Source organism: Equus asinus, unplaced genomic scaffold, assembly GCF_041296235.1.
Source record: "Equus asinus isolate D_3611 breed Donkey unplaced genomic scaffold, EquAss-T2T_v2 contig_583, whole genome shotgun sequence".
Classification (NCBI taxonomy): domain Eukaryota; kingdom Metazoa; phylum Chordata; class Mammalia; order Perissodactyla; family Equidae; genus Equus; species Equus asinus.
In genome coordinates, this window is record NW_027225275.1 from 353,783 (window position 1) to 367,158 (window position 13,376).

The window sequence follows — 13,376 nt, forward strand, 5'->3', positions numbered from 1 at the left end:
AATATTCTCAAGGATAGACCATATGTTGCCAAACAAGGCAAGCCTCTACAAATTTAAAAAAAATTGAAATAATAACAAGCATCTTCTCCGATCATAATGCTATAAGGCTAGAAATTAATTAGGAGAAAAAAGCTGAGAAAGGCACAAAGATGTGGAGCCTAAACAATACACTACTGAACAAGCAATGGATCGTTGAAGAAATTAAAGAAGAAAAAATACCTAGAAACAAATGAAAATGATAACATGCCATACAAACTCATATGGGATACAGCAAAAGCTGTGTTAAGAGGAAAATTCACTGCAATACAGGCACATCTTAACAAACAAGAAAAATCCCAAATAAGCAATCTTAAACTACACCTAACTGAACTAGAGAAAGAAGAACAAACAAAGCCCAAAGTCAGCAGAAGGAGAGAAATAATAAAAATCAGAGCAGAAATAAATACTATTGAAACAAAAAAGGCAGTAGAAAGGATCAACGAAACAAAGAGTTGGTTCTTTGAGAAGATAAATAAAATTGACAAACCCCTAGCCAGACTTACAAATAAAAAACGGGAGAAAGCTCAAATAAACAAAAGCAGAAATGAAAGAGGAGAAATAACAACAGACTCTGCAGAAATACAACGGATTATAAGAGAATACTATGAAAAACTCTATGCTAACAGAATGGATAACCTAGAGGAAATGGATAAATTCTTAGACTCCTACAATCTCCCAAAGCTCACTCAAGAAGAAGCAGACAATTTGAACAGACCAATCACAAGGCAAGAGATTGAAACAGCAATCAAAAACATCCCAAAGAATAAAACCCCAGGACCAGATGGCTTTCCTGGGGAATTCTACCAAACTTTCAGAGAGGATTTAATACCTATCCTTTTCAAGCTATTCCAAAAAATTAGGGAGGATGGAACACTTCCTAACACATTCTATGAGGCCAATATCACGCTGATACCAAAGCCTGACAAGGACACCACGAAAAAAGAGAACTGCAGGCCAATATCACTGATGAACATAGATGCAAAAATTCTAAACAAAATTTTGGCAACCCGAATTCAGCAATTCATCAAAAGGATCATACATCATGATCAGGTGGGATTCATACCAGGGACACAGGGATGGTTCAACATCCGCAAATCAATCAACGTGATACACCACATCAACAAACTGAGGAATAAAAACCACATGATCATCTCAATAGATGCAGAGAAGGCATTTGACAAGATCCAACAGCCATTTATGATAAAAACTCTGAACAAAATGGGCATAGAAGGGAACTATCTCAACATAATAAAGGCCATATATGACAAACCCACAGCCAACATCATACTCAATGGGCAAAAACTGAGCACCATCCCCATGAAAACAGGACGAGACATGTATCATCACTTATTTAACACAGTACTGTACACACTTATTTAACACAGTACTGGAAGTCCTGGCCAGAGCAATCAGGCAAGACAAAGGAATAAAAGGAATCCAAATAGGGAGGGAAGAAGTGAAACTCTCGCTGTTTGCAGATGACATGATCTTATATATAGAAAACCCCAAAGAATCCATTGGAAAACTCTTAGAAGTAATCAACAACTACAGCAAAGTTGCAGGGTATAAAACCAATTTGCATAAATCAGTAGCATTTCCATATTCTAACAACGAACTAACAGAAAAAGAACTCAAGAACACAATACCATTCACAAAAGCAACAAAAAGAATAAAATACCTTAGGGTAAATTTAACTAAGGAAGTGAAGGACCTATATAATGAAAATTACAAGGCCTTTTTGAGAGAATTGGATGACGACATAAGGAGATGGAAAGACATTCCATGTACATGGATTGGAAGAATAAACATCGTTAGAATGTCCGTTCTACCTAAAGCAATCTACAGATTCAACACCATCCCAATCAGAATCCCAATGACATTCTTTACAGAATTAGAACAAAGAATCCTAAAATTTATATGGGGCAACAAAAGACCCCAAATTGCTCAAGCAATCCTGAGAAAAAAGAACAAAACGGGAGGCATTACAATCCCTGACTTCAAAACTTACCACAAAGCTACAGTAATCAAAACAGCATGGTACTGGTACAAAAACAGGTGCACAGATCAATGGAACAGAATTGAAAGCCCAGAAATAAAACCATACACCTATGGACAGCTTATCTTCGACAAAGGAGCAGAGTGCATACAATGGAGAAAAGAAAGTCTTTTCAACAAATGGTGCTGGGAAAACTGGAAAGCCATATGTAAAAGAATGAAAATTGACCATTCTTTTTCACCATTCACCAAAATAAACTCAAAATGGATCAAAGACCTAAAGGTGACACCTGAAACCAGAAGGCTTCTGGAAGAAAACGTAGGCAGTACGCTCTTTGACATCAGTATTAAAAGGATCTTTTCGGACACCATGTCTACTCAGAGAAGGGAAACAATAGAAAGAATAAACAAATGGGACTTCATTAGACTAAAGAGCTTCTTCAAGGCAAATGAAAACAGGATTGAAACAAAAAAACAACCCACTAACTGGGAAAAAATATTTGCAAGTCATATACCTGACAAAGGCTTAATATCCATAATATATAAAGAACTCTCACAACTCAACAACAAAAAATCAAACAACCCGATCAAAAAATGGGCTGGAGACATGAACAGACATTTCTCCAAAGAAGATATACGGATGGCCAATAGGCACATGAAAAGATGCTCATCATCACTGATCATCAGGGAAATGCAAATCAAAACTACACTAAGATATCACCTTACACCCATTAGAATGACAAAAATATCTAAATCTAATATTAACAAATGTTGGAGAGGTTGTGGAGAGAATGGAACCCTCATACACTGCTGGTGGGAATGCAAACTAGTGCAGCCACTATGGAAAACAGTATGGAGATTCCTCAAAAAATTAAAAATAGAACTACCATACGATCCAGCCATTCCACTACTGGATATCTATCCAAAGAGCTTGAAGTCAGCAATTCCAAAAGTCCTATGCACCCCAATGTTCACTGCAGCATTATTTACAATAGCCAAGATATGGAAGCAACCTAAGTGCCCATCAACAGATGAATGGATAAAGAAGATGTGGTATATATATATACAATGGAATACTACTCAGATGCAAAACAGAACAAAATCATCCCATTTGCAACAACATGGATGGACCTTGAGGGAATTATGTTAAGTGAAATAAGCCAGTTAGAGAAGGATAATCTCTGATTCACTCCACTCACATGAGGAATTTAAAAATGTAGACAAAGAGACCAGATTAGTGGCCACCAGGGGAAAGGTGGGGTGGGGGGTGGGCACAAAGGCTGAAGTGGTGCACCTACAACACGAATGACAAACAGTAATGTACAACTGAAATTTCACAAGATTGTAACCTATCATTAACTCAATAAAAAATAAATAAATAAATAAATAAATTCAACCCACCATTTGGGAGAAAAATTGCAATTAAGGGGGAACAAAAAGTCCCAGTATCTACGGACTGTTAAAATTAAATGATAAGAAAGACCACAATGGTTTCTCCTGTTGCAATAAATTCTTCAGATCTGTAGAATGCCGCAAACCCCCTCAATTCATTTTAATTTGCTTTCACTGACACGCATGTCCAACAGAACAGTAAGAAAAAAGAAAAAGAAAGAAAGAAACTACCTTGGGGGAAAAATAAAGTTTATTGGAAGAAACACTCCATTTGAAAACAAAAAGAAACTCTGGGTGAATCAGCATATGATCCAACACAACTTGGAGGATGCATGGGAAGGCCTGTGCTGTAAACCAAAGAGAGTGCCATCTACAGAATGCATACTTTGAATACATCGTCAACAGTGGCAACATTTCCATCGGTTAAATAAATGTAATTTTTTTTCATTAAAAAAAATAAAAACCATAAAACATTGTGCTCATAATATAAAACGTATTTTTTTATTGTACTTAAGAACGAACTTGAATATGTGATTTATTTTTTAACCATCCCATCTAGGTTTCTGTTGATCTCACAAGTCTCAATTCTACTGGCTGAGACTAAGTTAAAAAAAAATCACCAAATTCCAAGATTACTTTAAGTTTTAAATGTAGATTGGAAAAAAAAACCCAAATCCTCTTTCGTTACTGGTTAGGAAAGGCCTCAACTCCTACAACCATTACATCTAAATTTTAGGAGATGGCAGCCATAACATAACAGGAAGAAAGACCCCCGAATTTTTCCTATATTTTAACTAGTTATCTCATGCTACCGATAAGAATAAACTACCAATTTATAGATGTTTTTCCCTATTTAGTTAACAGTTCTTATGAAACCAAACATCCAGCAGCTGAATTAAATTTTGCTTTGGCCCATAGAGTACATTAGCAGGGTTTACCAATACTCACCAAATGGGACACCTTGACAGATCCTTCACAATTAGAGGGTTCACCTTTCTCTCTACTTTCCAAAATCTAGACAGAAAAGGCAACTTGTAGAAAAATTAGTGTCTTCTTAATTGGAAAGACCAAGTAGAGAGAGAATTACCCACCATCCTAAAAATGGTATGAGAACGACTGCTCCTTTGATTCATCTTTGTGATTCCATAGTGTCTGTTCTCTGTAAAAATGAGTCATATTTCAGCGGCATATATTAAAATCCAAAGAAAAACATTAACTTTTACTGTAGCTTAAAAGTGAAAAGTGTGATTTGAAGCCTAAATACATTCAAGTGAATAGTTTTTACTATTCTACAAGTGTTTTGAGGAAATACAGCATAAAGTCTTACTTTCTCCCTTTGTGATCCACTTCAAAGCCATTTCTGGTGTATAAACAACTTCTTCTGTGAGATCAGCCACATATACATTCCTCTGAAACAAGGTTAATGATGGGAAGAGTAGAGAAATAGAAGTCACTTAAAAGTGTGCATCTCAAGAGAAGGTGCAAACTATTACAGAATTAATTTGTAGAAGTTAAAAGTAGAAAATGGAGAATATTACTCTGTATAAAAATAAGAAGTAAATCTATGATATTTACAATTTATATCCTATACCAAAGCACACCAAATTCTAACCTGATACTTCCATCTTGTTCTTTTGAGGCCCTTACACAAAAATATTACAACTGTCAACATTTCAAAATGATACACATCACTTAAAAGATGATCTCATAAACATTTAAGAAAGAAAACAAAAAACAAATCACAGAAACAGGAGACATTTTAAAAAATAATGGAAAGTAAAGGTTAATGTTCATGAACTATAATCCCAATAAGTAACTGTATTGTTTGAGCCACTGTTACTCACATTGAAGTCTTCCCGAATTATCAAAGGCTTCATTTTTTGAGTGTCACAGAGTAAGTCTGTAATGGTTTCATTGTATATCTCCATGTAGGACACACGTAAGAGAAATTCCCTATCAGGAAACTAGGGGAAAACATATGTAAAAACATCAGAGATCACCCAGTTATGAAAACCTAATACTGAATGTTGATGTGCTCATAATAAACATTAAAATATTCTTTGAGAAGTTATCTTTGTAAAACAAACAAAAAAAATCCTATGGTTCTATATTGACAAAAGTAAACACAAAAATATAAAAGCATTGGGGCTGGCCCCGTGGCTGAGTGGTTAAGTTCGCGTGCTCCGCTGCAGGCGGCCCAGTGTTTCGTTAGTTCGAATCCTGGGCGCGGACATGGCACTGCTCATCAGACCACGCTGAGGCAGCATCCCACATGCCACAACTAGAAGAACCCACAACGAAGAATACACAACTATGTACCGGGGGGCTTTGGGGAGAAAAAGGAAAAAATAAAATCTTTAAAAAAAAAAAAAGAAATATAAAAGCATTGTTTCAGAAATAATGAAAAGTATGGCATCATAAAATTCGAAGAAGAGGGTGCCCAGTCCAACTCTCTAAGCTTAAAATAAAACCCTACAAACAGATGTTCAATTCAAATAAGAACATTAAAAATCATTAAAACAGTAAGGAAAAAACAAATTGAAAACCCGCCTTAACTGATTAGGTTGCCTATCCTGGTCTTCTCACCACATCTACCCTCTCCTGCTCCTGAACGATCACGGACAGCTCCTCAAAGGCAGGGTTAAGATTTCTTGTTCCTCAATGCCTGCTTTGTGACAGGAGCAGCACTGCTTCAGGATTCAAGGGAAAGAATGAAAGGACTCTAAGCTCTAAAGCAAGGCTGTGGGGAAAGCAAATGTACGCTATGCCTTTCTTCCTTCCCCGTGGATAATCGAAAGAGAACTGTAAACCTGCTTCCTTCCACCATGACAAGAGGTGACTGCTTTTACCCGTATGTACCGGAAATTTGGCTATTTACCTTCTTAATTTTTTGGAAAATGTCATGAATTGCCCTGGGTATTACTCCCAAATAATCTTTTGAACCCATCATGGTATATGTTTTTCCTGAAGCAGTCTGCCCATAGGCAAATACAGTACCTGGGGACACAAAAACACACACACACAAAGATTGAAAAAGCATCGAGAGTATGTAAAACTATCAATACTGTTGAACACACACCCAAGACTAAATAAAACGTTTCTGCAGTGGATACAAACCATTGTAGCCTTGTATGGCAGAATCTATGATTGGTACTGCGATTTCCTCATACACATTTTTAGTAGATTCATCACTGTCAAAGACACGATCTAAAAAAAAAACCACACAAGTTAAACTAAACAAATCAACTGTGTTTTCACTTTGAATTAGTAGCTGCCCAAAGAAATAAAATTGTCAGGATATGGTATGATAAAATATTTAACTCACAATATTTTCTTCAACTTATTGGTCCTCTGAAAATACACTTCTCTATAAAGTAAAATGTGCTGGTTCTCACACAAAAAAACACAAGTCAGCTATCTTATGTGCTTTCAAGAGGCAGTGAGGCATAGTGGCTGAACCTGGGGATCTGGAATCAGACTGCCTGCAAATCCTGGTTCTGTCACTTACAAGCTATGTGACCTCGGGCAACGTGGATGATGTCTCTGTGCCTCACTTCCCTAACCTGTAAAGTGAATATATATTATCTTCCTTAGAGAATTACTGTGAACATATGGTTAATACTTAGGAAATGCAAACTATTACTATTCTTTGAGAAATTTTAGTGTTTATAACATATCTAGCAAGAAGGCCTGGCTCAAACTAAACCAAGAAACACAGACAATTGGAAGAAAAGCACCGAGCCAAGCTGAAGTGTTACAGAGAACAGCTGGTTGGCTGGCTGCTGAGGGCTGGGGTTAGGTAGCACTTGCCATGATGAATCCACCAGTCCAGGATGTGGTCTCTCCTTTGTTGGTGCATCAAAAATGGACCACTCTCTCAGTGATGGGCTCACATTAGAAAGCCCCCAAGAAATGGATTTGTCAGTCAGGAGGGAAATGTATCAACTGTCTTGAGAAATTCAGTGCTCACACGGCTTGCACCATGACCAACATCTGCACTTGCAGGTAGAACCCTATGGGAAACCAAAGTGCCATCTGAATGCTGCCAGGGGTCAGGAGTTCAGGGCAAGGAGAGATGGCAGGATGATTCAAATCTTAATACCAGCTGCTTCAGACAGGTAGGTGAGTCCAAACCCCTTGTGAGCATACACAGCTACTGAGAACCTGCAGCACTTGAGTCAGAATGCCTGTGTATCCCTTGTTCTTGGTTTTATCATCTCTGGAACATACTGTTCTACCTTTTAAAAATTTATGTTGATACTATCAAATAGTCCTTTACCAGGAATCATTTTCTATTCTATACATCTTTACTCTAAAGGCTTAGATATTGGCTTTCTAGCATAACACTAAGTCAACAACCTAATCACTCTCACTCCTAAGGTTGTTGAGGGGACCTTACTGTGCTTTGTGGTGCCTACGTGGCAGCATGGCAGTGTGGCTGGAACACAGATCTGACTCCTCCATTTGCTGGCTGTGTGATTTGCGTTTCAGTTCCTCATTAAAATGGGAAGGTACCTATCACATGGGCTTGTTAGGAGGATTAAATGAGTTAATATATATGAGGTGCTTAGAACAGTGTCCGGCACATGGTCAGCACTATACAGAATGTGCTAAATCAATACACAAATCAGCCTGGCCAACCTTGAGGGCCTCCAAGTCCTTTTGCCCTAGCTAGCTCTCGCTCATCCTACAGGTGCCGGGTACCTAAGCTAGTTAGATCCCCTGCTAGAAACTCCCACAAAGCCATGTCATCATAAGTGTAATTAGTAGTCTAAAGTCTTTCTTCCCACCATATGACAAGCTCCACAAAAGGGGCAGTAGGTACCCGCTGTATTCTAGCCAAGAAGGAATATCTTCACTATTTATTCTTTAAAGAGTTTTCTTGAAAATAATTGTGGAAAGAATATACCTAACTGAAAGATCTTAAAGATGACTTGACATTAAGCAACATATTTTGGGCTTACGGAGTCTTAGGCCACAAATACACTAATGAATAAGAGGAAAAATGTTAGTTTCAGTCATAAGGCATTATGACTGTAACTGTGTTTTAAACATCAATTCATTATCTTACTTATCATAAAGGATGGATGAGCAATTTTTCAAATCTTCCACTGAAGCAGTTTACAGACGGCTTAGTCTTATCTTTAATGTCAAATCCAGTATTCTGGATAAGCCTTTTGTACTCTTAAAAGGAAAAGGATAATATGTTTACTTTTGATGCTATTATAAGCTTACCAAAATTGAAGGATTTACTTCCATCAACTTGATAAATAGCATTATTGTCAGTTTTCCAGTAAACTTGCGTATCTTCTCCAAGAGCTTCTTCTCTAAAAGAATAAAAACAGTGCATTTTATAACTAGTTTTGAAGTCTGTTATATGAAAGATAATTTAAAAGATTTCGTCTTCTGAAGAATATTTTAAAGGATGGTAATGACCTATACTATAATTGGGAGAAATGTGGAAAGTCCACCTTTAAGGGGTCACCACTCTTCAATGGGGCTTCCCTGACCTCCTGCCCTCTCACCGGAGCGTCCCTGGGAAGGTCTTCACGCCCTTCCCCCACCCAGCACTGTATGCTGAAAAGATACATTCAAACGCAACTCCGATTATCCTTCTTGCTTAACATCTTTCAAAACCATCCGAAATCCTCAACACACGGCACGTGAGACTTCGATCATGTTTATTTCTCTCTTCAACCTTTGCTTCCTCTGACTTCCTATATACACCCTAACTCAAGACAAATCAACTATCTGAAGGTTCCCCCAAGAGAAGAGATTTAATCCCTCTGTGCCTGGAATACCCCGACTTCCGTTTCCATCAAGTAACGTAACTATTCTTTCTCCCTGAAAAGTGTCAGGACTTTCCTGACACCAGCCCTGCCCGTCTCCCACGCCGTCATCTCGCTGTGGGGCTAATGACCCCTCCGGCACACTCCCCACCTGCCCGTCACAGCACCTGTCACAGTGTCGTGATGGTTTTGTTCCGGAGCTGTCTTCTAACGCATTAGATAATGAGCTCCTAGACAAGAGGGAAGTCCTCGTCTTGATATTCCCCTTTATTTAACACAGTAACATTTAACACATATTTCTCAAATGCAAAAATGTGTTAGTATTCTGAGGGAGGGGCAGAGACTAGAGAAGCAAACAGACATCATTTCTTGCCCTTCCTGCTCTCTCTATAGGGTTCATGACCTCTGTGTCTCCTCCTCTAGAATGTAAGATCCACGGGGCAACGACGGTAGTGTCTACACTGTACCAAAAGGAAAGAATTCCAAATGGGCGAATATCAGGCTCGCAGCGTCCTGAACGCTGAGCCAGCCGCCGCCGGAGCGAAGCCTGGGCGCAGCGAGCAGCCTGGGCCTCGCGCCCCGGGACACCGGGCGGCCGGGCCAGCGGCCAGCGCGCAGGGAGCCGGCTGCGCAGCGTCGAGAGAAGCCCCGGCCGACCCGTCTCTCGCCCGGGCCGGGACCGCGCACCAAGGGCGAGCGGCCGAGCTGCCGACGGCCTACCTGCTGTTGAGCGGCCGCAGGCGCACGCACACGGCCACCGCCGCCTCCTCCTCCATCCCGCCGAGCGCCGGCCGGCTCGACGCCGGCGCAGCCTTAAAGGTCAAAATTTCCGCGACGCCGCGTCTGATTGGGCGGCGGCCCCGTGGCGTCACGCGTCGTCCCCTGCGTCCCCGGACGCTCGCCGCGGGGGAGGCGCGTTTCCAGCGTCTGGAGCAGAGGCGGCCACGGGGCGCGGAGGGCGGCTGTCCTGGCGGCAGCGGAGACGACGGCCGTCTGCTGGAAGCCTCTGGAGGGCGGGCAGCCGGTACGAACGCCGTCCGTCGCCCATCCTTGAAGACTTCGCAATCGGTGGGAAAACACGGCAGAGAAATTTTTTTCCACAATCAAAAGAGAATTACCACCTTTAAGCAGTCATACTTTTTCCTGTTTTAATCTAAAACCCTTAAAACGACAAGAGTTGAAAGTTACTACCCAGCCCAGAAACAAAAGAATCTTGTGCTCCTTAGAAACTGTGAGTTTTAGGTTTTTCCTCTTTCTTTTTGTTTGAACTCCTGTTCCCATTGGCTGTAAGTTCCTAAAAGGTTGACTTAGGAAAAGAATTATTGAAGAGTGGAAAAACTCACTTAGTAATGAGCTCAAACTTTTATTAGCGAAAGTGGAAAAGTGATTCTGAATTCTTTCCCAGAAATAGTGCTTGGTTTTCCTTTGTTTTAAATATGTATCCCAGTAAAGTATTAACATTTTCTTTAGGCAATTTCATTTCCTTTCAGTCCTTTTCTTAGTTGATTTAAGAAGCATCAAGAATTATCTCCTTTCTCTCACCAAAAACATGACCTGCAGTTGCTAATAATTGTTCGTTGTTTAGGAGTAGAAAACACTATTGATTTAATAAAACTATTTTGGAAGGTAATTCGGCAATATCAAAAATTGGAAGGCGCATGTACCCTTTATGCGAGCAATTCTGCTTTTAAGAATGTATACATATATTTGAATGACTGTGCAAGGACATGTATATCAGGCTATCAGTTACAGCATTGTTGACAGTAGCAAATGACTGAAAACACATTAAATGCCAATAAATATGTTAAGTGGTTGACATTGTCAAGGAAAATAATCCATAATCAATCTATAAATGAAAATTTGGGTGAGTTTATTCTGAGCTTAAATCTGAGGATTATAACCCAGGGCCTTTCTTCCCAAAGGAAGAAAGGGCACCAAAGAAGTGGGGTGCACAGAGTGGTTATATACCCCCAGAGAGGATGTTTCACATAGGATTGAAATGTCCCTTTTACCGTAGTCGCGAGACTGCTCTGTCCGCACAGCGATTGATGGAAACAGCAGGTAGGTCTTCTGTCTCAGTGAACGCAGCAGGGTGGCAGTCTGTTGTCTCCAGCTGAGTGGTCACAGGTGAGCTGGGTGGTCAAAGGTGAGTGCAGCAATCAGTTCCTAGCCTAAGGAAAGATGCTTATCCCTAAGGAAATGCCAATGTGGGGGGAAGTTGCACCTTTATCTCGAGGGCCTTTGTTCTTGCCACAGGAAATGTCTAAGCAGATATGCAATGCGTGCTCAACAGCCACAGTCAGGCCCTTTTGGAAAAAACAAGGTCAGGCCGAATTAGGTTTATACCAAATGGCTTGCTCATATACTCCAATATATCCTATTGCTTGCCATTTTTATTTGTCAAACACAAGCTGGGAATGTAGTCTCGCTTTCTGGTTGGAAAGAGGAGAGTGGATTTTGGTGGACTGCCATCAGCCTCTGCAACACTCTGACTACCTTAGATTTTCTCTGTAACCTAGGTTGCTTTTCCCTTCCTCTCATACATCTGTATTCTATTTGACACTCATCCATACTCAATTTTAGCAAGTTTCTTTTTTTATGAAGATGTCATAGACTTATTGAAGCTGAAAGGAACCTTAGAAATATTCTCATACAATTTTCTCATTTTGTGGATGGGACAATGGTGAATTACAAGATAAATGATTTTCTAGTGTGGCATAGCTTATAAATGGTGGAGTTGGACTGACCCAAGCCAGTACAGTTTCCATCTGCCACTGAACTCCTGTGTAACCATGACTAAAAGGAAAGGGACACTATGTGTGTAATCATTGCAGATAATTGTTGCAAGATTAAAGACTTGTGCTTTTGAAATTAAACACTGTTTATCTATTAAACAAAAATTACTCCTGTTGAAGGGGATGGAATGATATAAATATACATTGCAATTAATTTTATATGAAATTCATAAAGTAAGTGAGCACAGGTAAGTATTTCAAATTCATGTATATTTGTAATACCAGGAGCTCTCTGACCCCTAAAATTTGCACCATAATCAAGAACTGCCAAACACTATGTGAGGCCATGCCTCCCTCTGGAAGGACCACGGTGCCCTCTGCAGCTTTAGCAGAAATGAATACAGTTTGGGGGAAAAAATAATGAGAACACCAACATGCAAGTATGTGCAATTAACATGCCTCAGAAATTCACTTTACCTTCTTGAATTGAATGAAGATATTTATGTAAAGATCATATTTTAAGCAAAGTATACTACAGCCTGTATAGCAGGTACCTATTTATATAAAAAGATATGCAATACAGAAAAAGATACATATAGGTCCATATCTACAGATTAATTTGAGGGTAACACTCTAGGAAATGGCACAGTTGCCTTTGGCGAGACAAACTGGCACTCAGGGATCAGATGTGGGAATATTTACTTTTCACTGTGCTTCTTCTTGTACTACTTAAATTTTTTATCATATGCATGTATTAATCTTTCAGGCAAGAAAAAAGTTAATCAACAAAAATTTTAATTACCACTTAGAGCAATAGCTTGCATCCAAACTTCAAGCCTCCCTCTCCAGAAGTTCCATAACTGAAGTTCTTTAATCTGTTCAAAACAAGACAACAGGCCCAAAATGGAGTCACTTATACTAAGCCCCACGTCATCAAACCAAGACTTAACTTAATTACAGGTTCAGCTTTCCCAGAGAAGGAACTTTACACCAGTCAACCAGGAATCACCCCACCAGCACTAGTTAGGTAATCTGCCTGATAGGCCCCTTCCATCCTCTAAAGGAAAGTGACTTTTCAATAACTAATTTGCTTGCCTAGTATAACTTCCTTGTCCCCACTCCCTTCAGCCTATAAAGGTTTTTCATCTTGTACAGCCCCTCGGGGCTCCTTTCTATGTGCTACATTGGATGCTGCCCAATTCAAATTGATTTTTGCTCAAATAAACTCTTAAAATTTTTAAGTATCCCTAAGTTTGTCTTTTAACAGTTCTGTACCTGTTGACAGTCCTGGTGTTAAATGAGGGAACTGAGGGAGACCCTGAAGGTGCCTGCCCCCGAGAAATGAGCAACCAGGTGGGTGTGTGTGGAGCCCCTTGAGCTCACTGCTTTCTCGCTGCCTCTGGATGTGGTTGTTAAGTCCTTCTGG

At 39.8% G+C, this 13,376-nt stretch overlaps 1 pseudogene; it reads right to left on the reverse strand.

The window, feature by feature from the left end:
* Positions 1-10,050, reverse strand: part of LOC139044071 (centromere-associated protein E-like) — a 79,770-nt pseudogene extending 69,720 nt beyond the window's left edge.
* Between the last annotated feature and the right edge of the window lie 3,326 nt (positions 10,051-13,376).